Genomic DNA, 23,192 nt, shown 5'->3' on the forward strand with positions numbered 1-23,192 from the left:
GCTGCAACGCTGCCATGCACGAGAACCGTCGACCATCAAATACCAGACCATTCTGCGCCTCCCACAAGATGTACGACGCCGTCTGCCATTGAGAAATGCTCTCGGCCTCTGCATGTTGAAGAAAAGCTTGAACGAACTCAGCCATGGAGGCATAGCTCTCAACACGCAGCGCCAATGGAAGCCCGAACCTGAAGTTGCGGGTCGCCGGGCACCGGAGCCAAAGGTGCTCCACCGATTCCTCTCCATCACTGCAAAACGGGCACTCCCTCTCTACGTCCAGCCCTCTACGAACCAGCTCTATTCTGACAGGAAGGAAGCCACAGATCACTCTCCAGGATAATTCCTTACACCGGGGCAAAGCTGGACTATGCCAAAAAAAATTCCACAGGCGGGGGTTCAACGGAGAGCTAGAAGAAGAAGAGCTTCCAGCAGCCGAAGCCACCATGCTACGAATAAAAGCATAACCTGACCTGCAGGAATAAAAACCATCAACAATACCGGGCCCATACATAGCGTCTCTCTCCATGTGGAGAGGGAGAGGTATGGAAAGAATTTGGACAGCAGTAGCTGGACAGAAAATAAATTCAATTAAACTTTGATTCCACACCCCCTGCCTGGTCATTAAATCACTAACAGTGTTAACCCCCAACTCAACCATAAGGTCCTCTCGAAAGTTCACCGGGCACCCATGCGGAAGCCAATTAGCATGGCGAACATCCACACACCGACCATCCCCAATCTGCCATCTTCCTCCCCGCTCAAACACCCACCTTGTTCTCCAAATACTCGACCAAGCATAGCTAGGCCGGGAGCCTCGCTTTGCATCTAAAATAGAACCATTAGGATAATACACCCCTTTGAACACCTGGCCCAACAAAGAATTCGGAAAAGCATGCATACGCCACCAATTTTTTGCCACTAAAGCTGTATTAAAAGATTGAAAATCACGAAAACCTAGCCCTCCATCACATTTAGACCTACAAAGCTTGTTCCAACTAGCCCAATGGAGCTTCCTCTTATCAACATCACCACCCCAATAAAACTTGGATATCATTCTCTCAATCTCTGCACATAAACCATTAGGGAGTAAAAAATAAGACATACCATAGGACGGGATTGATTGAGCCACAGCTTTAATCAACACCTCCCTACCTGCACTAGAAAGAGATCTCTCTTTCCACCCCTTGAGCTTCTTCCAGACACGGTCCTTAACAAAATTGAAAATTTGATTCTTTGACTTACCAATCAAAGTTGGAAGTCCCATATATCTATCAAAGCTTTCCACTGCCTTAACACCCAAAAGTTGTTTAAGCTCATAAAGACGGTTCTGAGGCACATTTCGGCTCACCGAAAGCATTGATTTCTCTAAGTTAATGATTTGTCCAGAAGCATTCTCATAGGTGACTAAGATATGCTTCACCAACTCGGCCTCTTCATCAGAAGCACGAGCAAACAATATGCTATCATCTGCAAAAAGTAAATGAGATATAATAGGCGCACGCCTAGCAATCTTAATGCCATGCAAAGCAGAAGATGCCACATGTTTATGGATAAGAGCAGAAAACACTTCCCCACAAAGAATGAATAAATAAGGAGATAGAGGATCTCCCTGCCTTAAACCCCTGAACGGAACAAAACCAGGCTGAGGATTGCCATTTAACATAATTGAAAATTTCACAGTGGACACACAATTCATAATCAGATTAACCCACGTCATGGGAAAACCCATCTTAATTAAAACATCCCGAAGGAAAGGCCATTCGACCCTGTCATAAGCCTTTGACATATCCAATTTCAATGCCATCATGCCATTCCGGCCACAAATTTTCTTCTTCATGAAATGAAAACACTCATGGGCTATTAATGCATTATCTGTAATTAAACGCCCAGGAACAAAAGCACTTTGCGAAACACAGATTAAATAAGGCAAAATAAGTTTCAACCTATTTGCTATCACCTTAGTAATAATTTTAAAAATAACATTACAAAGACTTATTGGTCTAAAATGGGTAGCATGCATTGGCTCTTTGATCTTAGGAATAAGAACAATGAGAGTTTTATTAATGATACCTGGCGAAATCTCCCCGGCTAAGACCTGCAGACAAAACTGAGACACCTCATCCCCAATGATATTCTAATACTTCTGATAAAAGAGCGTTGGGAAGCCATCCAAGCCTGGCGCCTTGGTCGGGTGCATCTGAAATAAGGCTTCCTCAATCTCCTCACGTGTAAATGGATCATTAAGCACTATCAGGTGTTGTTGAGACACACGGCCAACCACCAAATTCGTAGCCTCGTCGATACCTGAAGGACTAGAAGAGGTAAACAAGACCTTGAAGTAGTCTGATAAAACTCTAGAGATATCAACATCATCCTCAAACTCATGACCCCCATCGTCTTTTATCACCTCGATCAAATTCCTCTTCCTCCTTTGACTAGCTTTCTGATGGATGAATCGGGTGTTCCTATCCCCATTTTTAAGCCAAACAGCTCTCGATCTCTGACTCCACCATATCTCTTCCCTCTCAAGCAACACATCCAATTGACTCTCCGCCTCATGCATCTGCTCCAGGACATGATTTGTCTGGACACTCCGCTGAAGGTTCTGCAACTTTCCCCTCAAATCTGAAATCTGTTTAGGAATATCCCCAAATTTTTCCTTCCCCCAACTCCCTAGAGCCCCACCAACCTCCCCAAGTTTGGAATTCAGGTCTGCCCTTGACCTACACCAAGTTTCCGCTACAATCTCAGCACACTCATCCCCTTCTTGAAGCCAAAGTTCCTCAAATCTAAACAAGTGTGTCCGCCTTAACTCCCTACGCCCCTTACGAGTAAGACAACTTAGCAAGATAGGGTTGTGGTCAGACCTGTGCTTTATGATATGAGAAACTCGCATAGCAGGTCACAAAGCCTCCCACTCTTGATTCACAAGCGCATAGTCTAGCCGTTCCTGAATTGAATTAGGTTGGCCTCTATTGTTATTCCAAGTAAATCTAGCACCTGAAAAACCAACATCATGGAGACTACAATCAACACAAGTTTGATTAACAAACTGCGAATGACCCAAGTCTGGGATATCAACACCAAGCTTATCAGCTGGGGAAAGTATGTCATTAAAGTCACCAATACACAGCCATGGGACTAGGTCCGGAGGTTTCATCCTGCGGATTAGCTCCCACGTCCGAACCTTATGTTGCGCCTCTGGAAAGCCATACACGGCTAAGACCTGCATGACAACAGAATGATTAGGATGAGGCAGATTAAACAAAATATGGTTCAAAGATGCATTTATCACCTCCACCTCCACATCCGTCCCCCAAAGTAAACATAGGCCCCCTCCTCTCCCACCTCCCACACACGACACTGGAAATAAATTCGAAAGACCTCCAATACCACGATGTCGCAGCATCTCGGCCTCAAGTAACCTGGTTTCCGAAACGAAAACCACATCGGGAACTTCTGAATGGATGAGTCTCTACAAGACTCGAACTGTCGGTTTGTTCCCAAGCCCCCGACAGTTCCACGATAGAATCCTCATTGAGGTGGGCAGGCCTGAACCACAGGCTCCGCCAATCCCAATCCAATCTCAGAATTTGTTTTCTTCAGAGGAGGTGAAACCCCCGAACTAGAGCAACCAAAGCCTGAAGAACCAATTGGTCGCTTGCGATGTTGGCCATCGAAAGAGAAGGAAAGGTCTTCACCCCCACCAATCGTCGGAAGAGTCAAAGTTTTTCCCCTTGCAACCTCCCCAGCACTAGCACGAGGACCACCAGCATCATTAACTAGCTGCGTTGGCACCACCATATCCATCTCTTGATTCACTATTGGATTATCCTCGACCTCAACATTATGCACTGGCCCCCCATCATCATTACCCTGATCATCACCCTCACCCTCGTGCTCAGCGTTGTCTACATTCCTCCCCTGCACCCCTCGGCCACCACCACGTGGCTGACCCCTGTATCTTTGCCACTGTCCCCGGCCCTCATTAGCCCGCATCCAACTCCCATATGGCAGTGGGTCGCGCGCCTCCATTTGACAAAAACGATCCACATGATTAAGAAAGCCGCAACGATAGCAGAAGTTACAGAGCTTTTCGTACTTGAAAGTCACCTGGAAAGGTGGCTCAGTCCCTGCAGCCAGCATCTTCCCTCTCTTCAGAGGGACATCCACACGAACCCATACCCGGATACGGAAGAAGCTTCCATAGCGGCTAGCCTCAGATCGGTCCCAACCAAGGTACCCATCGAATGAGCGCGCAAGAGCCTTTGCCATCTCCTCCGTACGTCCCACCCTTGGGAGGTTATACACTTGGATCCAGAAAGGAACCCGGATCAGTGGCACTTGAGTTGGATCACCCCTCGCATCATACACGTTCAATGATATCATGTAGCGGTCGAAGAACCAAGGCCCTGACTGCAATACTAGATCCCTGTCTTTTGTAGAGGAAAATTTGAACGTGAACAGGTTTTGCCCAGCATGCCTTACCTCCAAACAGTTCCTCGACGTCCACAAATCTTGCATCACAGATTTGAACATAGCAACAATAACATTATGATGGGCCAGAACCTTCCCCACAAGCCAAACATCAGACCCCACATCAGGATCCGCTGGGAGTGCCCCCACCACCAACACCTCATTCTCATCTCCCTCCAGTTCAATAATTGGATCCATATTCAGGCAGGAGTCGCAAACCGAACAGAAATAGCAACTGATGCAAAGATGGAAAAGAAGACGACCGTCAACGTACTACCTTATTGTGGAGTACGTGAAATTCGTTCTAGAGAGTAGGATCCTCATAAATACATGCAGACCAGAGAACTCAGCGTTGAAAACAAGGACCACTCGAAGACTTCCAGCAAAGTCAAACAGTATCAACTTCCAACCCTAGGAAACGGTGCCGCTGCTGCCAAACCCTAGCAGAGAAAACATTTTATTTTATTTTATTTAGTGTTTAATCTTGCATTGCACGTATAGTATTGTCGCACCCTAAAATTAGTTGATATTATGAAAATTTAAAGTTCAGTAAGTTTTTGGTCCAAATCTTATGAAATTTTAAAGTGTAGTTGTAGTGCTAAATAATAGGCTAAAAAGCATTTTTGGCCCCTGATGTTTCAAGTTTGTGCAAATTCTGCCCCTATCTATTTTTGTGGATGTTTCTACCCATCATGTTTTCAAAGAGTGCACCGTCTACCCCTCCGTCAGGGGTAGACGATGCACTGTTTGAAAACATGAGGGGTAGACGATGCACTGTTTGAAAACATGGGGTAGAAACATCGACAAAAATAGAGTAGGGGCAGAATTTGCACAAACTTGAAACATTAGGGGCCAAAAGTGCTTTTTTAGCCTAAATAATACTAATTAAATATTAATTCTACTTTTTTTTGGTACATGAAATTATTTATTAGTTAAAAAAATTAATCTAAAAGTTATACTGATAATTTTTTTATAACATCGAAAAAATAATTTTATTATATCCATGATCGTGTCATTACACAGCTTGCGATTACCTTACTGATAAATTTATAAAAATTTAAAACTTTTATAATCAGTTTCAAGAATTCTTATTTAATATTTTTAAAAACTAACTAATCAGATATTTTAAATTAAGTTATCTTTTAAAATGCTTTCAATTAATTTTTTATTTGAAAAATCCTATAAATCCCGATATTGCATTTTTATAATTTCAAAAGCTTGGAAACTTCTACATATATACTTTAAAAAAAAATATCATATGTAATGTATGTTTAATTTGTTATTTCTGTTTAAAAAAACTTTGTTACTTCAGATGAATGTAATATAAATTTTAAGCAATATATAAAAATAAAAATCTAAATGGTGTTTTGGCAGAGAGACTTGTACATATTGAGGATATTTATGAACTACAATCATTTATATGCAAAAAAGTTTTTTTAAAAAATAAATTAATAATTAAGAGAGTGAAGAAGAACAAATGTGGTTACAACTTATTAAACTGAAAGTGCCCTCAGAATCCAAACAAAATTTCAATATCCAAAAGCAACCGCAAAAGATAAAGCATAAAAAACCACTCGCAACACACATAATGTGTTTTTGTTTGAATTTAGCTCCACTTTAACGATGACCATCTTGAATTTTTTCTTCATAGTAGATGCTTGCAATTCTCCATCTTCATCTAGCAAAGTCAAGTCTGCGACATTAGAATCTCACTTCTCACGTACTTGGGTTGAAGCACCAATGTCATTTACTCCATGTGTACAATCCTATGCAAGTTTTTTTTCATAAAGACATTGTGTAAATATTAAATAGTCACATGAATTATATAAATTTGAACACTCATTTCTATATACCTTTGATAGATGATATGGTTGTTGTGATGGTGTACCCTTCAAATATGAATAATTAGGTCACATTCATGAATTTTAAAGATTAACACAAATAAAAATAACATAATATTTTTTTCGATAAATATAGATAACATAATCTGTACCTGAGTTGACTTTGTGTCATCATAGCATTTGCTTTGAACATCCTAAAGTTAAAACAATAACTCACAATATGTGAACAAATTATATATTCGCACAATAAATATTAAGAAGAAAGCTTTAATAATCCACAAATAGAACAATGTCAGAGACAACCGATTGAAATTTACCATGGGGAGAAAAAAGGGGAAAGTTCATAGACTTGAGAAGTGAAACCCGTCCCAGCATCCATGATTAAGGCCCACAAGTTCATAGAAAAAGCAACACAACTAATATATATGTCATCCTTGTTTAATTTCCTTTCTGAATGTGCTGGGATAGCCTTGTATCTGACACATTGTAGTGATATCTACAACACAAAGAAAATCACGTCTAATGCATAACAATTCTCTTATACATCAAATAAGCTTTAGAAAATGGATGATTCTAAGCAAGAGGGAAATCTAAGCAACCGAAAAAGAAGAGTGGCTTGAGAAAGGGATTTGTATGCATTGAATTGAAAAAAAAATCAGAAAGGATTTAATGAGGTTTGAAAAAGCAGAAAGGATTTAATGAGGTTTGAAAAAGCACTCACAATGCTTAATTATGATTGGCTATTGATGTGGTGATTTTTATCATATATAAATACATATATGTTTAAAATTATTCAGCAGAAAAAACTTGATTGGCCAACAATTTGTTAGTGGGATTGAAATTTGAATTAGCAATTAATGCAAGCATATTAGTGATTAAAAAATTCAAAATTAAAATAAATTAGGTGGGTTATTACATGTTTACCCTTAACTAAAATTGTAATTATCAAGTGAGTCATTCTCAAGTTTCCAAAAGTAGAAATAAAATTTTCTTTTTGCTTTATTTTAATCTTGGAAAATAGGCTGAAAGCTACTCCATTACTTGCCAAGTGTCAAAAGATTCCTTCTTATAAGGTCTCTTTTATATTGTATTTAGATGAGACTATGAGAGGTAATGGTATATGCATTGAAGATCTCACCAAACGAAAGCATTAGTTTCGAAGGAGCATTAAGAATGTGCACTGCCAGCCAACTTTACTATTTATGCCTTCCTGAATTTGCCATTAATGCATTGCAACAAAAAGGTAACACCTATGGCTAGAACTACAAACTAGTTACTCCAAGTAGCAAATTTGAGGAAACTGCATTTGTGACAATACAAAACATTTTTCCAAGGCATGGAATGTTTGTTTTGCTCTTATTTTCTAGGTGCAAGCTACTCCCTCCGTCCCTAATTATAAGCTAAAGTTGGAACTTTTTTTTTGTCACTAAATATAAGCTAAACTTGCAAAAGCTAAATTTCTTTCCATATTTACCCTTGAATTTATTGGTTTTACAATTCCAACATTTTGAAATTAAAACCCACTTTTATATTCTTTTTCCTCCTACTACCCAACTAACTCTTTTAATGTTACACTTTGCCTTTTGAACCTATCATTTGTATCTCCTTCTACAGTGTCTTGAATTTCTTCATTTTCTGGGAGCAATTGGATGTTCATGCCAAAGCTAGCCTCTATTTGGTTGTTATCCAGTTCTTCTTCCACAACCTCTTCTATGTCATGAACAGAATCTTCATTATCTGAGCACCATGATTTGTTCAAATCAAATTGCAAATTTCTTTTTCTCACATCTATTTCTCTCTCCATTGTTAGCAGGACTAAAATGCTTCTAATGTAAATCCATGTTCTTTTTATATTGTTTGTGTCTCACAACATTTGGTGGGAGGTGAAAATTTGGGGGGAATTGAAAATTTGATTGTTTTATTTCAAAATTCAGAATTTCATTCTCTTAAAAATTTGAACATCACTCAACGTTGAAGCATTTGGTGGGAGATGAAAATTTAGGGGGAATTAAAACTTTCCCTGTTTTAATTCAAATCCAAATCCAGAATTTAATTGTTCTCAAAAATTGGATACGTTTCACCCATTGATCTTCTTCTTTTTTTCTAAAGCATCCATATTGATAGCTTCAAGTTCTCGTTCTCTAATTTCAGTGGGATGGCAATAAATTGATAGTGGAGCACCATTAAGTATAATGATTAGAAAGTTTTGTCTTAAATAGGGGTAAAGATGGAAGGTTGTACCATTTTGTAAAAAACCAATGCATCAATTATGGTTTTCTTAATAAGTGTGATTTTTAAAAGTTTAGCTTATAATTAGGGACGGAGGGAGTAGTACACACTACACACTAGGTTTGGTAGTTTGTAAGCAAAATTGACCTGCTGAGTAAAGAATCCAAAATAAATAGTCTTTGGCTCCATCTTCCTCAACAAAGCATGAAAATCATCTCCCTCAACAGAAAACATTTTTCCACTTTCCACCATAACCCCTGCCACCATGACCCCCCTTGCCCTGCTTCTCATTCTTCTCATCAAGGCCTCCGCTGCAGCAGAAGGTGGCGGCGGATGGGAGCTGCTGCAGCCATCGATGGGAATAGTCGCCATGCACATGCAGCTGCTCCATCACGACGCGGTGGCAATCTTCGACCGCACAGACTTAATGATGGGAAGCAGGTGGTGAGGACATTGCAGCCATGCGGAGGGTGTGACTGGGTCGAGCACGCCAACGAGCTCGCTGTTCGCCGCTGGTACGCCACCAACCATCCTCTGCCGGACGGGAGACAGATCATTGTGGGGGGCGACAAGCAACACAATTATGAATTCTACCCCAGCAAGGTGAAGGAAACTTTTTATATGCCCTTTCTAGAAGAAACGGATGAACCAGGGCTCAAGAACAATCTCTATCCATTCGTTTTTTTAAACGTGGATGGAAATTTGTTTATCTTTGCCAACAACAGAGCCATCCTGTTCAACTACACCACAGGGGTGGTCGTCAGAAATTACAGACAGCACCATCCCCGGCGGAGATCCTCGGAACTATCCCAGCACCGGCTCGGCAGTTCTCCTCCCTCTCTCCCTTTCAAATTCTTCCAACGTTGAGGCAGAGGTGATGATCTGCGGCGGTGCTCCGGCGGGATCTCTGCAGAAGGGACATTCTTGAGAGCACTGAACTCATGTGCCAGAATGAAAATTACTGACGAGAACCCAAGATGGAAGATGGAAACAATGCCAGGTTGGTGATTTTGAAGAACAGAACGGGAGCAGCATCCCGCGCATGTACCACTCAACGGCGGTGCTGCTTCGTGATGGGAGGGTGCTAGTTGCGGGCAGTAACCCCCACTTCCGATATGACTTCAGGAATGTCATGTTCCCACAGAGCTGAGATTGGAAGCTTTTTCTCCCTCCTACTTAGATGCTCAATTTGGCGATCTCTGCCCCACCATCGTGGAACCTTCTGCCCAGCCGCCAAATGAAGTGACCTATGGTCAAGACTTCAAGATCAGCTTCCAAGTCAAATCAAAGCTCTCTGCTCCAGTGTTGGTGACTCTGTTAGCACCACCTTTCAACACGCACACTTTCTCCATGAGCCAAAGGCTTCTCGTGTTGAAGATAAAGAATTCCAATGATGTTGGGGTCGGGGAATCAACCTATGAGGTTGAGGTGACTGCTCCTCCCTCACCAACACTGGCACCAGCAGGCTACTACCTTCTATTTGTTGTTCATCAGGCAATTCCAAGCAAAGGAATTTGGATCCGTATAGTTTGATTGTTGTCTTGTGGTCTCTGTCAACAAAAGAAAAGAACTTGCTTTAATTTAGGATAATATTGTATTGAAATCTGATTCTTGCTCTTGTTAATTTGATTGCTCAATTTGCACTAACTATTTGAAATCTGATTTGATATTCAAGTTGCTAATATTAATATTCATTGGGGATGATTAATCATTTAAGTACTGGCCAGGTAATTGAAATGAGGTTCATACTAATTAGCAGTCACTAAATCTTTCTTGTTCTTGGCTCACATCTATTACCCATATTAATTTTTGTTTACATATAAATTACAGTAAGAGTAGTTTGAACATAAAGGCTCAACCATTAACATAATGTAAACATTATACATCCATGATCACAAAAATGATTTAGAATAAGATTAAAATGTCTCCCTTAAGCCATAAATCAAAATAATCTAAGCATGTATATCAACAGAATTGCTCACAGCTAAGTTGCAAAATAATCACACTTACTAATACACTTGTTGAATCATGTAAAAGTAGGGTCCAAGCTAACTTAGGAAGCAATTAAACAAATATGAAACTCAGAAAAATTTAAACCAGTCATTAAGCTATATTATCAATTCTAAACATCAAAGAATCTCTCCAAATTGTGGATTGCAGTGATGTGTGTGGATTGCATGCTTCCCACTATTGGAACCAAGATAAAGCTTTTCCATCCAATGGCGCCATAATTGCTTGCAGTTTCTCTCCTTCTAGAATTCCTCATATTTGGAAGAATCTCTCCAAATTGTTCAGCCAACTATCAGTATCAGTGTCTCCACTCTCCATCATAAACAGGAATTTTCAACTTTCACCACTGTTTGTTGTTGCTGTCATTTGCAGTTTCCTCTTCATGAGTGATGCGCCTGGATGGGCCTTCTCCTTCATGGTTTTCTTTGTAAAGAGCATTCTTCATCTTACTACATCATGTTTTCCACCATGGTCTCTAAGCGTTAGAAGTGTAATTCAGTTGTTGACATTCTTCTTCACGAGCTTCACGTTCGGTAGTCAGCATCTCAAAGATTTTCTCCATTGGATCATGGCTTCCCTCTGTCCTACTCTTGCCCAGGATTGGAGTGAAAAATACCACAGAACCAGGATGGTGCTCTGTTACCAAAATGATAAGAACAGATTAGTATTAAGGAATAATTATACAACTCTGGAGTCTGGATGTTCGAGAGCCAGACCTCTCCTACTATCTTGACAGATTTTGATCCCCCATGGCCATAGGGTACAACTCCCTATTTATAACTATTCCTAATCAGTTTATTAAAATATAACTGCTATAACTAGACAGCAAACACAAGGGATAGAGATGGAACCCTCTGTAACTTGCCAGCTTCAAGCCATTCTTGTCAACACCCAAAATTCAGACAGCTTAATCATCAGAAATGGCCAGTGAATGATATCACAACTTATCTACTTATAAATGTAAAAAATAATTTGACCAAGTCACCTCTTTTATTCAAGTAAACACAGAATTCCACTACTGCAAGCTCCCCTTGATATATAAAAAATGATTTCAACATCATAAATCTGAAATTTACTGACCTCAAAATAAAGAAAGAAAAAGTTCATGGGTAAGCCAAAATCTTTTGTTGTGGTATTTAGTGCTCTTCATCTAATCTACAATTACAAACTGCTTTAGAAAGCTAGCCTCTAATTGAACAAAATAACAGCTTCAACTAAGACTTTAAAACCATAGAGAACAAACATTAACTAAATATAATCTTCAAGAATAACTAAAATAAGAAAGCAGAGTAAAGTAGAAACTGGCTTAAGTATAATTAATTCTACAATATAACTTAATAGGCTCTCCTCAAAGCACACTGTGATCACCTAATGACAAAAAAATTGACGAAAAAGGGGATAATAACTTTTTCATAAATCTAGGATGTCTCTGCTAATGTGTCAACATGTTTCCTAAAAGAAGACAGAAAAACCATCCACTAATTATATTTATACTGCAGTTAGTTATAGAAAATTTATAGGTTCTATAAGCAACATACTCTGCTTCTAGGGTTAAAGCCTTTTTCTATAGAAACCTTCTACTCAATTAGCTAAAAAAAGAGTTTTAATTCACCGAAGTAGCATGTAGATCCTAAATCATTCAAGTGATTCAAAATTTAACAAAATTGTGACAGAAACTTCAATTCTAAGCAAGCTTTTCTTCTAAACAAACATGGACCTACTTCTTAAAAGGTAAAAGGAAAACCTCAAACTTAGACAGTCAATCAGGCATGACCCAAATATTCTGAAGGCATGAAATTGATAAAATTGATTTCAATAATTCCCAAAGAAAGAAGTGTTCACTCTTTGAACTAGAAGCATATAACATATTTCTTCACCCTGTTCTTCACAGTACACATTAGAAAAAAAAAATTGAGCACTTGACAGATAATATCAGATAGCTTTCAAAATGGATAACAGCTAGCTAGGAAGTGGATGAGTGACAGAAAATTTTGCATTGATGATCAAAATTCAAATAAAAACCCCTGAAATGGAGCTGACGGGGTCAACACAAGTTGTGAGTTGCAAAATTATTGGAAGCATTTGAAGGATTTTTACAGTTATAAGACCTTATTTTTTCCCTTCTAGCAGATTATTAACAAGGATGGCAAATACATGTTTGCACAAATTGACACTGGCATTACTAATATGGAGTGGCATAAATCTGAATTTAAAGATCAAAGATCAGAGCTACTGATGCAGCGTGCGCGGGGATAAGGGTGCAAGCCTTCGTTGATTCCGCAGAATACCGAAAGCGAAGATCAAGATTCGTTGATTTTCAAAGAAATACCGAAAATTGACGATAAGGAGAAACGTCTCACTTAATTCAATAATACTAATCAATCATCTCCAAAACGAAATAACAAGAGTTTAAATATCAAAACCCTAAATGCAGTAGATTACGGAAATAACCCTAAAACTGAAAAAAAACAAAAACGAAAATAGAAAATTGCAAATTTGACCCTCAAGATGAAGGAATTCGCCCAAAAAACGTCTGATCTCATACTCTGTCATGAGGTTTGGCTCAAAAGCCCGTTTCTACCCAAAAAACTCTGGTTTTTCATCAGAAACGGACACTGGAAGCAATCTGCGTAAATTCTTCGGGTGTTCCAGCTTCTGCAGATACTGTAGCTCCACTTGCTCCACATCATTCCCCCCAAGGTAGAGAAGATTCGCCCTCGAATCCGAACCGGCCTCATCGTCAGAAGAAGAATCACCAACAAAAGGAATAAGATGCTTCACATTAAATACATCAGATGTCTGAATATGGCTCGGCAGTTGTAGGCGGTAGGCATTAGAGTTGATCTTCTCCACAATCTCAACTGGACCAATCTTCTTCGCAGCAAGCTTGTTATAAGTGTGGGCAGGAAAATGATCTTTAGTGAGAATAGCCCAAACATAATCACCAACCTCGAATTCCACGGCACGACGCCTCTGATCTGCATGCGCCTTATATTTGTTGGTGCTAGTAGTGAGCTGAGAATGAGTCTGCTGATGAACCTGTTGTAAATGGGCAACAAAATCTGCTGCTGTGGCATGCGCGCGCACTTTGTTAGGCAACGCAAGCAAGTCAAGAGGACCCCGTGGTGATAAGCCATACACGACATGAAAAGGGCTGAAGCCAGTGCTGCGATTGGTGGCGTGATTATGGGCAAATTCAGCCTGCGATAACTTCAAATCCCTAGACTTCAAATGATCACCCACCAAACTGCGTAAAAGATTACCAAGGGAGCGATTAACAACTTCAGTCTGGCCATCTGTCTGAGGGTGATAGGCAGTACTGAAGTTCAGCTGAGTGTTAACCAAACGCCATAAACTCCGCCAAAAGTGGCTCAGGAAGCGACTATCACGATCAGAAACAATAGAAGCAGGAAGGCCGTGGAGGCGATACACATCACGAAAATACAGCTGAGCAACAAGAACAGCGTTAGCAGTGCGCTTACAGGGGATGAAATGAGTCATCTTAGAGAAACGATCCACCACCACAAAAATAGAATCCTTCCCACGTTGAGTACGTGGAAGGCCAAGGACAAAGTCCATACTAACATCCGACCAGGGCTGTGTGGGAATAGGGAGAGGCATATAGAGCCCGGCATTAGTCGATGCGCCTTTGGCTAATTGGCAAGTACGACAACGAGCCACAAATCGACCAACTTCCTTGCGCATAGAAGGCCAAAAATATGAACCAGCAAGCAGCTGAAAAGTGCGATCACGCCCCACGTGACCTTCATTATGTAACTCTTGAATAATCTTCAAGCGGAGGCTGCATGCAGGGATGCACAACTGAACCCCACGAAAAAGAAAGCCATTGTCCAAGATAAAGTCTGTAGGTTCACCCTGCTGAACGTTGGAAAGCACACCAGAGAAGATAGGGTCCTCCACATACAACTCCATGAAAGAATCAAAGCCCGGAACATGAACACGCATCTCAGAAAGAAGGCTATGACGACGACTCAATGCATCAGCCACACGATTAGAAACACCAGCCTTATGCTTAATCACAAAAGTGAACTGCTGTAAATAGGAGAGCCAAGAAGCATGGCGATGGGATATCTTATCTTGGTTGCCGAGGTGCTTGAGAGAGTCGTGATCAGTATAGAGAACAAACTCACGCTGAAAGAGATAATGACGCCAATGCTTCACTGCTTGGACAACCGCATAAAATTCCAAGTCATATGTACTAAATCGAAGTTTAGCACCAGAAAGCTTTTCGCTGAAATAAGCCACAGGACGTCCAGATTGACTAAGGACAGCACCAATACCAGTCTTCGAAGCATCACAGTGAAGCTCAAAGGGTTGAGAAAAATCAGGAAGCACAAGAATAGGGGCTGATGTCAAGCGACGCGTAATTTCAAGAAAAGCAGTAGCAGCCTCAGAAGTCCAAAGAAACTTGGTGCCCTTCATGCAATCAGTGATGGGAGCCATAATGCCACTAAAGTGGGGAATAAAACGGCGATAGAAAGACGCCAAGCCATGGAAACTGCGCACCTCAGTAATGGACGTAGGCAGTGGCCACTGCTCAATGGCGACAACTTTGCTCGGATCGGCTTGAAGTCCCTCGCGAGAAACCACATAACCCAAAAACTGAATGGAATCAGTCAGAAAAGCACACTTAGGAGCAGCAGCATAGAATTTATCTCTGCGAAGAACCAGCAATACCTCTCGCAGGTGGTCAAGATGCACATCAGGATTGGCACTATATATCAGGATGTCGTCGTAGTAAACGACAACAAATTTGCCAATGAACGGGCGTAAGGCCTGATTCATAACACGCATGAAGGTGCTGGGTGCATTAGAAAGACCAAAGGGCATCACCAACCACTCAAATAGGCCTTCTCTGGTCTTGAAGGCAGTTTTCCACTCATCACCCATACGAATCCGAATCTGATGGTACCCACTCTTCAAATCCAGCTTACTGAACACAGAAGCACCACCCAACTGATCCAGCAAATCATCCAGACGCGGGATGGGAAAACGGTAACGGACCGTAATCTTATTAATAGCACGACTATCCACACACATACGCCAAGAGCCATCCTTTTTTGGAGTAAGAAGTGCTGGTACGGCACAAGGGCTGAGGCTCTCGCGAATATGGCCCTTAGCTAGAAGCTCTTCAACCTGTCGCCGAAGCTCTTCATGTTCTTTGGGACTCATACGATAATGGGGGCGATTGGGTAATGCAGCACCAGGCATCAAGTCAATTTGGTGCTGAATATCACGCAAAGGTGGGAGGGAAGTCGGTAAAGACTCTGGGAACACATCAGAAAACTCCTCCAATAAAGGCCGGACTTGAACCGGGACAACAAAAGAAGCAGAGCTAGGAGGAAGAGGATGCGCAAATAACATAAAGACCACACCCGAGTCCTCCATCGCAGCCTGAAAAGGAACCCGAGATAAAAGAGTAGTCGGTGACTGATTATCGGCAGACGTCACCGCACGAGGCTTTGTCGGTACCAACACAATTCGTTTCCCCCGAAACAAAAAGGAATAAGTATTGGAACGCCCAGCATGCGCAACATCACGGTCAAATTGCCATGGCCGACCAAGTAGTAAGTGACAAGCATCCATAGGAGCCACATCACAATATATATCATCTGAATAAGTCGAACCAACGGAGAAACTCACCAAAACACGTTTGGAAACAGTAATATCGGTGCCCTTTGTGAGCCACGTAAGCTGATAAGGTTTAGGATGAGTTTCAACAGAAAGCCCCAATTTTGAAACAGCCACTTCAGAGATCACATTCTCAAAACTACCCGAATCAATAATGAAGGTGCAAACTTTCCCACCAATAGTGCAAGTTGACTGAAATAGATTGTGGCGCAACCACTCAGTCTCAGGCGCACGAGGAGTCAAAAAGATCCGGCGCATCATAAGAAGGGGACCCAACATCACCTGACACATATTCATCAGCGATGTCCGCAGTATCATCATCATAGATAGGATCAGAAAGAATAGGAGGCGAATCATCCTCAGGAGCATCAGCAAAGAGGCCGCGAGTACCAGAAGGTGCCTTACGACACTCAGACTGGCGATGTCCGAGTTCGCCGCAATTAAAACAGCGCAGTCCACCACCGCTACGACCCTGCGCAGGACCAGAAAAACCACGAGCTGCTGGTGGAGCTTGTTCAGTAGAGCTACGAGCAGGTGGGGTAGGCGAATTACCGGTAGAAACTGAAGATTGCCGAGAGCCAGTGGGAACACGGCGCGCCAACTGTTTTTCTGCCTGCAAAGCACGTTGGTGCACTTCAGCCACTGTGAGGGGATCAAACATGTTGAGGACATCCTGGAACTGCAAACGCAACCCACCAATATAGCGCGACACCAACTGAGTGGGGGTCTCGTTCAGATCAGTACGAGCAAGAAACTGATAGATATCAGTGGTATACTCATCAACAAAACGGGGCCCCTGGCGAAGCACTTGAAAGCGTTGATACAGTGCGCGCTCATAATTGTAGGGCAAGAACGCAGCCTTCAACTGCCTCGTGAATTTATCCCAAGTCGCAAGCTTAGTCTTACCCTGGCGAACACGATTCTTCTTCAACTGCTGCCACCATGCTTGCGCACGGCCTTGCAAACGAATCGTCACCAACGGAACACGACGGTCATCAGGAACCTCCTTGAAATCCAAAATCTCTTCAACTTGGGCGAGCCAGTCCAGAAACTCATCTGCTTCAAGGCCACCATCGAACGCCGGAATATCCACCTTGAAGCCATTCTCCCAACGTCGAGCATGGCGTTCAGGGGAAGGAGTGCGGTGCTCCTCAAAGAACGGATTCTCATCCGAAACAGTAGCATCATCAGCGTGATTTGCATCCGTCAAAGCATCCAGGCGCTGCGTCAAAAGTTCAATCTGGCGGCGCAGATCGTCAGCGTCGCGGTTTGGCAAACCAGCGGCGGGTTCTTCTGGAGCGCGTCGGCGTTGTCTCCGGGGAGGCATACTGCTGGATCGACAGGAAACTGATACCACTCTGATGCAGCGTGCGCGCGGATAAGGGTGCAAGCCTTCGTTGATTCCGCAGAATACCGAAAGCGAAGATCAAGATTCGTTGATTTTCAAAGAAATACCGAAAATTGACGATAAGGAGAAACGTCTCACTTAATTCAATAATACTAATCAATCATCTCCAAAACGAAATAACAAGAGTTTAAATATCAAAACCCTAGATGCAGTAGATTACGAAAATAACCCTAAAACTGAAAAAAACAAAAACGAAAATAGAAAATTGCAAATTTGACCCTCAAGATGAAGGAATTCGCCCAAAAAACGTCTGATCTCATGACTTTGTCATGAGGTTTGGCTCAAAAGCCCGTTTCTACCCAAAAAACTCTGGTTTTTCATCAGAAACGGACACTGGAAGCAATCTGCGTAAATTCTTCAGGTGTTCCAGCTTCTGCAGATACTGTAGCTCCACTTGCTCCACATCAGCTACTAAATCAAGGGGTCTCTATGTTTGCACCCACAGTAGCATAAGTGCTTTCAGGGGTCATATTAATATGCTGCATCAATAATTATCCAGAACAATGCTGCCCCCAAGCCCCCCACAAAAGAAAAAAGGACTCAAACTACTAGTTTCTTGGAATAATCACTAACAAGAGTAAGAATCACATCTTACTTTTGGAGGAACCGGTTTCCCTAGTAATTGAAATGATCCATTCTCCCACAGTACCAAAAGAATTAGATTTGAAAGCACAAGCAGTAGCCATAATTATAAAGACACTATATTAACAGCTGCAACAACCTATTCAGTCCATTAAAAAAAACCAAACAAGCCCAATACACATGTGCAAGGCATCCAACACCATGGCGTCCAACATGCTCTTGAATCACTCTTAAACATAAACTCACAAAATCAAACTACAATGAGTAAAATAACAAAAATAATAAGAACATATGCACAAACCAGAACGTAAGTCATAAGCAATTTAACAAAGAAATGACTTACTAAATGCCAACAAATTTAAACATTGTTTCCATTTCTCTTCTATTATCCCTTTGATATAAAGAATAGACATACTAAATGTCATTTAACAAAAGTAAAGGTAAGTCATTATTTCATTAGGACCTCTAGCCATCAAGTCTAAAAGATTTTGTGGAAGAAGCAAACGAACCAGCAATTGCAGCGAGGATAGCTTTTGTGGAAGAAGACGCAGATGCAGCTCTGAAAACGATGAAACAAAGATTTCCATGAGAAAGAGATGAAAGAGGGGAAAACCCACAAATTAAACAATGAACCAAGAAGCTCTCAGCTCTGAGATAGAGAATAGAGAATTTAATTCTATGAGAAGAGACCAAGCCAACGAGAGACAAGCTGAAGCAAAGAGAGCTTGTGAGTGTGACGATTTCTTGATATGAAATTACTTAACCTCTTTTATATACACACACACACACACACACATATATATATATATATATATAAATCCATTTTTAATCTGTTATTATAGAACTGTTTTATAATGGAGGAGTATTTTTTATCATATAAAAGTTGATATTATTAAGGATAAAAATTTAAAAATTATTTTTCTTCCTCATCACTTCCTCCTCAGATATCATGTCTCATTAGTTACTATTTAACCAACCAAATTTACCCGCACTTACCTTTAAACAAAACAGACCACAGTATATGCACAAATCATAAAGCCTAGACAAAGTAAGTAAACTGTCATGAATGGATGATTAACATTATAGCATATAAAACAAATAATAGCACAATCTTTAAAAAAATTACAAATTGCATGTTACCTTTCAAATTATAGCAATGATCAATGAAAAGAAATGACTCAAATTTTCCCTCCAACCTACTGCTTCATGTTGGCTACTATTCAGCCAAAATCAGAGAACCTGTTAATGAAAACATGTTTAATAGTGTAAGGAAAAGTTTGCATTACATTTTGAAGCGTTGCAAAAGGCTATTGTTATTTCTGGGGATTTCAGCTTTTACTGTTTCTCCTCCATCTTTCTCAATCTCCCATCCTCTGCCCCATCTGCATCAATCCAGTGAAATGCAGATTTTCAATATGCTTGTTCAACCAAATATAATATAATATAATCAATAGATAAGACAAAATATATGTTAAAATTCATACCCAAAAACTAACGAAAATGAGAAGCCTTGGGCTCTAAAACTAACGAAAATTGGGATCAGGAGGAAGAACATAATCCCAGGAGAACGATCGAAGAGTTGAAGATCTCGTGCGGCCAAACCCTAGAGGAAGAGAAAGCTGCACTGCAATTGCAAAGGCCAGTGTCCATTAAAGCAGAATAAACAAACGGATGGAAGATGAGAGATTGCAGAGGAAATTTTTTGAGAAGATGTGAAACGGTAATACCGTAATACTTTTTTTTTTGAACGTAGTAATACCGTAATACTAATAGGGAATAAATGACAAAGCATAGATGAAACGGACACAAGGTGAGAGATTGCATGCAAGAGAATAGCGGCTGTAATTTGATTGCATCTTTAGAAAAAAAAAATGTGATTTTTTACTTAAATGCCCATGTAAATAATTAAATTATAGTGTAATGAGTTATTAAATGACAAAATTGCCCTCAAGGCTGCAGAAACTCTTTCTGAAGATAGATTGATAGATTTTCAGATCACATTAAAACACACTTAAAAATTAGGCTTAATACATCAGAAGGCCCCTGTAATTGTAAAGGGAATCAAATCCAGGGCATGGAAAAATTTTGCATCAAATTGGGTCCCTAGAAAAAAAAAATTAATTCAATTAAGGCCAAAGTGTGTCAGCCTTCTATTTTATCCCAGTCATCAATTTCACGTGGCTTTTATAATTTTTTTAATTAAAAAATTAAAAAAAAAATTTAATTCCAACTCAATTATTTAATCAGAATTTTTTTTTTAAACCTTAAAAAAAACCTAATCTAATAATCCTTAACTAAACAATCTAATAATCTAACTAATAAACTAATCTGATAATCTAATCTAATAATCCTTATAACCAATCCCTAATTAAAACATTTCACCCCAAATTGAACCCAATCCCAAATCTTCCCCCAAATTGAACCCTAACTGAAGAACGAAGAACACGAGAGAGAGAGAGAGAGCGAAGAAAACGAGAGAGTTGACGGAGGAAGGAGCTCAACGAAGGGTGAAGAACGACGAGAAGAGAAGCGAATGAAGCTTGTTGGGTCGACTGAGGAAGATGAATTCTCAGAACCACGAAACATCGAAGAACCTGAAGAACCCAAGGCTCAGTGGTCGTTCATCCACCTCTTGTCCTTCACCCTCACTTTCATGCAAGACCTATGGCTGTGGGAAAGAGGTAATTCTCTACCGATCCAATTCCAAGAATAACCCAGGAAAGCTATTTTGGAGATGCCCTGATTGGAAGGTAATTTCTTCTCTACTGATTCATGTATATTCATTCCTCTGACCTCTGGTTCTGCTTGTAATTGTTCCAGGAGAAAGGGACTTGTGGTTTTTTCAAATGGGATAGAGGTGTTGCTGCTGAAGATGGTATGGAGGGTTCTTCAAATCTGAATGAAGACATAAATGACATTATGGAAAAAAGGATTGCTAGTTTGAGGGAAGATGTTCACGAAATAGTGCACAGGGCAATTGTCAAGTTATGTGAAGACATGAATAAGAAGGACAAGAAAATTGAGATGATGAAGATGAAGCTGGAAAGAGAAGGATTGAAGATTAATGTGCTCTTGTTCTTCTTAGGCGTTACTTTGGCTGTAGCAGTGTCAAAGTTCTTCTAGGAATGGGGTGTGTTGGATTTAGAATGTTTTGTAGATCTATATTTGTGCTTGTTTCTTGTAGATGAAGTAGTTTCTATAATTGTATAGTTTCTTGTGATGTAGGAGCACCAAAGACCTGTACACAAGACATTTTTAGACATCTTTACACAACAAAAGCACAATCAGATGCATCATGGCTTATATTTATTACCTGTGAGAGATCCTCTCTTTGTGGTTCATTCTCTTCTTCAATGTGCTCATCATCAAGTGGTGGAGATGGTGGAGGCAAAGGGCACTTCCTCTGGTTTAGTATATTAATATAATACAAGCATCAATGTAAAATAGTTTCAATCGACCATATATGTCTATTATATATTAATATAAATAAAAATTAGGCTTAATTCTAGTTTGGCCCCCCCTGATGTTTCACAAATGTGCGGTTTGCACCCCCGTGTTTAAAATGTGCGGTCAAACTCCCTGATCTATCTAAACTGTGAGATGGATACCCTTCCGTCTATATCAGTTTGGTTCCGTCAGTTGACCAAACAGATCTGCCTTCATTAAATGACGTGGCGTCCACGTGTCATAAAAATACCTTTAAAAAAATTTCCATGAAAATAATCCCCCCAATTGATCGACCCGATTCCCCCCCCCCCCCCCCCCGGTAATTTTTCAACAAATTTAATCCTAATCAGAAAGATTTCTCCTTCGTATACCTTAATCCTCACTCGTCGTACTCGTACTTCCATCCTTTCCCGCCACAGTGACGCGGATCTGAAAATCATAACGGCGACTCGTAGCGGCGCGGTTTGCAACGGTGAAGAAGATAGAACGGTAAAGGAATAGAGGAGCATGAGATGAAAGGAAGCAGATGAAGAGGAGAAAAGGAGCGACGGCTCCTCCAGAAGCTCGAGGCGGCGCGTCTCGGGACCAAACAAGATCAACCGCCACCATCGAATAGAGGGCATGTGTCAGCACCCAATTTTGTCCTACATTTAATAAAAATAATTTATTATAAAAAAATAGCACTCGAAATTATATTTATAGTAGTTAATTAAAATTTTCAGAATTGTAATATTAATTAATTAATTAAAAACGAAAATAAGTAATAAATACCAAAAATAAATTAATTATTCTAGATGGGCTTTTCTTCCTCTCCAAGAATGGTAAGGAATGATTCCCAAGAATATTCTAGAAGTGGTGAGCAAGAAACCCTAGACATGCAGCTATAAATAGAGGGAAAGGTTTGGTGGTGAGATCATGTTCAGAGTGAGGGAGAAATTGAGTGACCACTTGTGAGTTGCATTTTCATCCTTGAGAGGCAGAAGAGAGTGATCACTTTTGAGTTGTAGTCTCATCTTTGAACTGCAACTCTAAAATACAAGATATCAAGTGAGTGAGAGAGTAAATTTCATATTGCTTCGTTTGTAAGGAAAATAACAAGTTAGAGAAGAAGAATTCAGTATTTCATCATCGAGGTGACCCTCCATATCTACCTCTGCCTTCTCCGCGTGCATGAGTTTGTTTCTAAACGATACCATGATGATTTAATTTCTTAATGAATGAATGGCTCTACCTTCTCTACACATGTGAATATGGTTTAGACAAATTGCCTGCTAATTTAGTTGTTATAAGGAATCTATTTTGAAATGCTATTGAATAATTCATGGGTTGGGTTTCAATGTCTCTAGTCTCACAACTTTGCCCTCTGATTTGCTTCTTCTCTTCTTCTCCGTGTGTGTAAAATTACTTTGTTTTTCTTTTGTCAAAGCCTAGAGCAACTATGGAAAGCAGATTTGATTTTTCACTCCGCTCTCCACTGTTTTCGTCATTCCTTTCCAAGCACAGGATTCGTTTTCTTTTAACAAAAAGGGAAGGATTTGATTCTTTGT

General features: G+C 40.4%; 1 long non-coding RNA gene and 1 pseudogene across 1 annotated transcript; one reads left to right on the top strand and one right to left on the bottom strand.

The window, feature by feature from the left end:
* The window catches only part of LOC130733788 (aldehyde oxidase GLOX1-like), a 37,083-nt pseudogene extending 26,853 nt beyond the window's left edge, over positions 1 to 10,230 (top strand).
* A 305-nt stretch (positions 10,231 to 10,535) lies between these two features.
* Positions 10,536 to 18,967, bottom strand: LOC130733789 (uncharacterized). The gene is made up of 2 exons (XR_009017637.1): positions 18,708 to 18,967; positions 10,536 to 11,192 (listed from the first exon to the last, which is right to left on the bottom strand). It is a non-coding gene; the product is annotated as an uncharacterized LOC130733789 (long non-coding RNA).
* Positions 18,968 to 23,192: the final 4,225 nt, after the last annotated feature.

This window comes from Lotus japonicus, chromosome 1 (genome assembly GCF_012489685.1).
Source record: "Lotus japonicus ecotype B-129 chromosome 1, LjGifu_v1.2".
NCBI lineage: Eukaryota > Viridiplantae > Streptophyta > Magnoliopsida > Fabales > Fabaceae > Lotus > Lotus japonicus.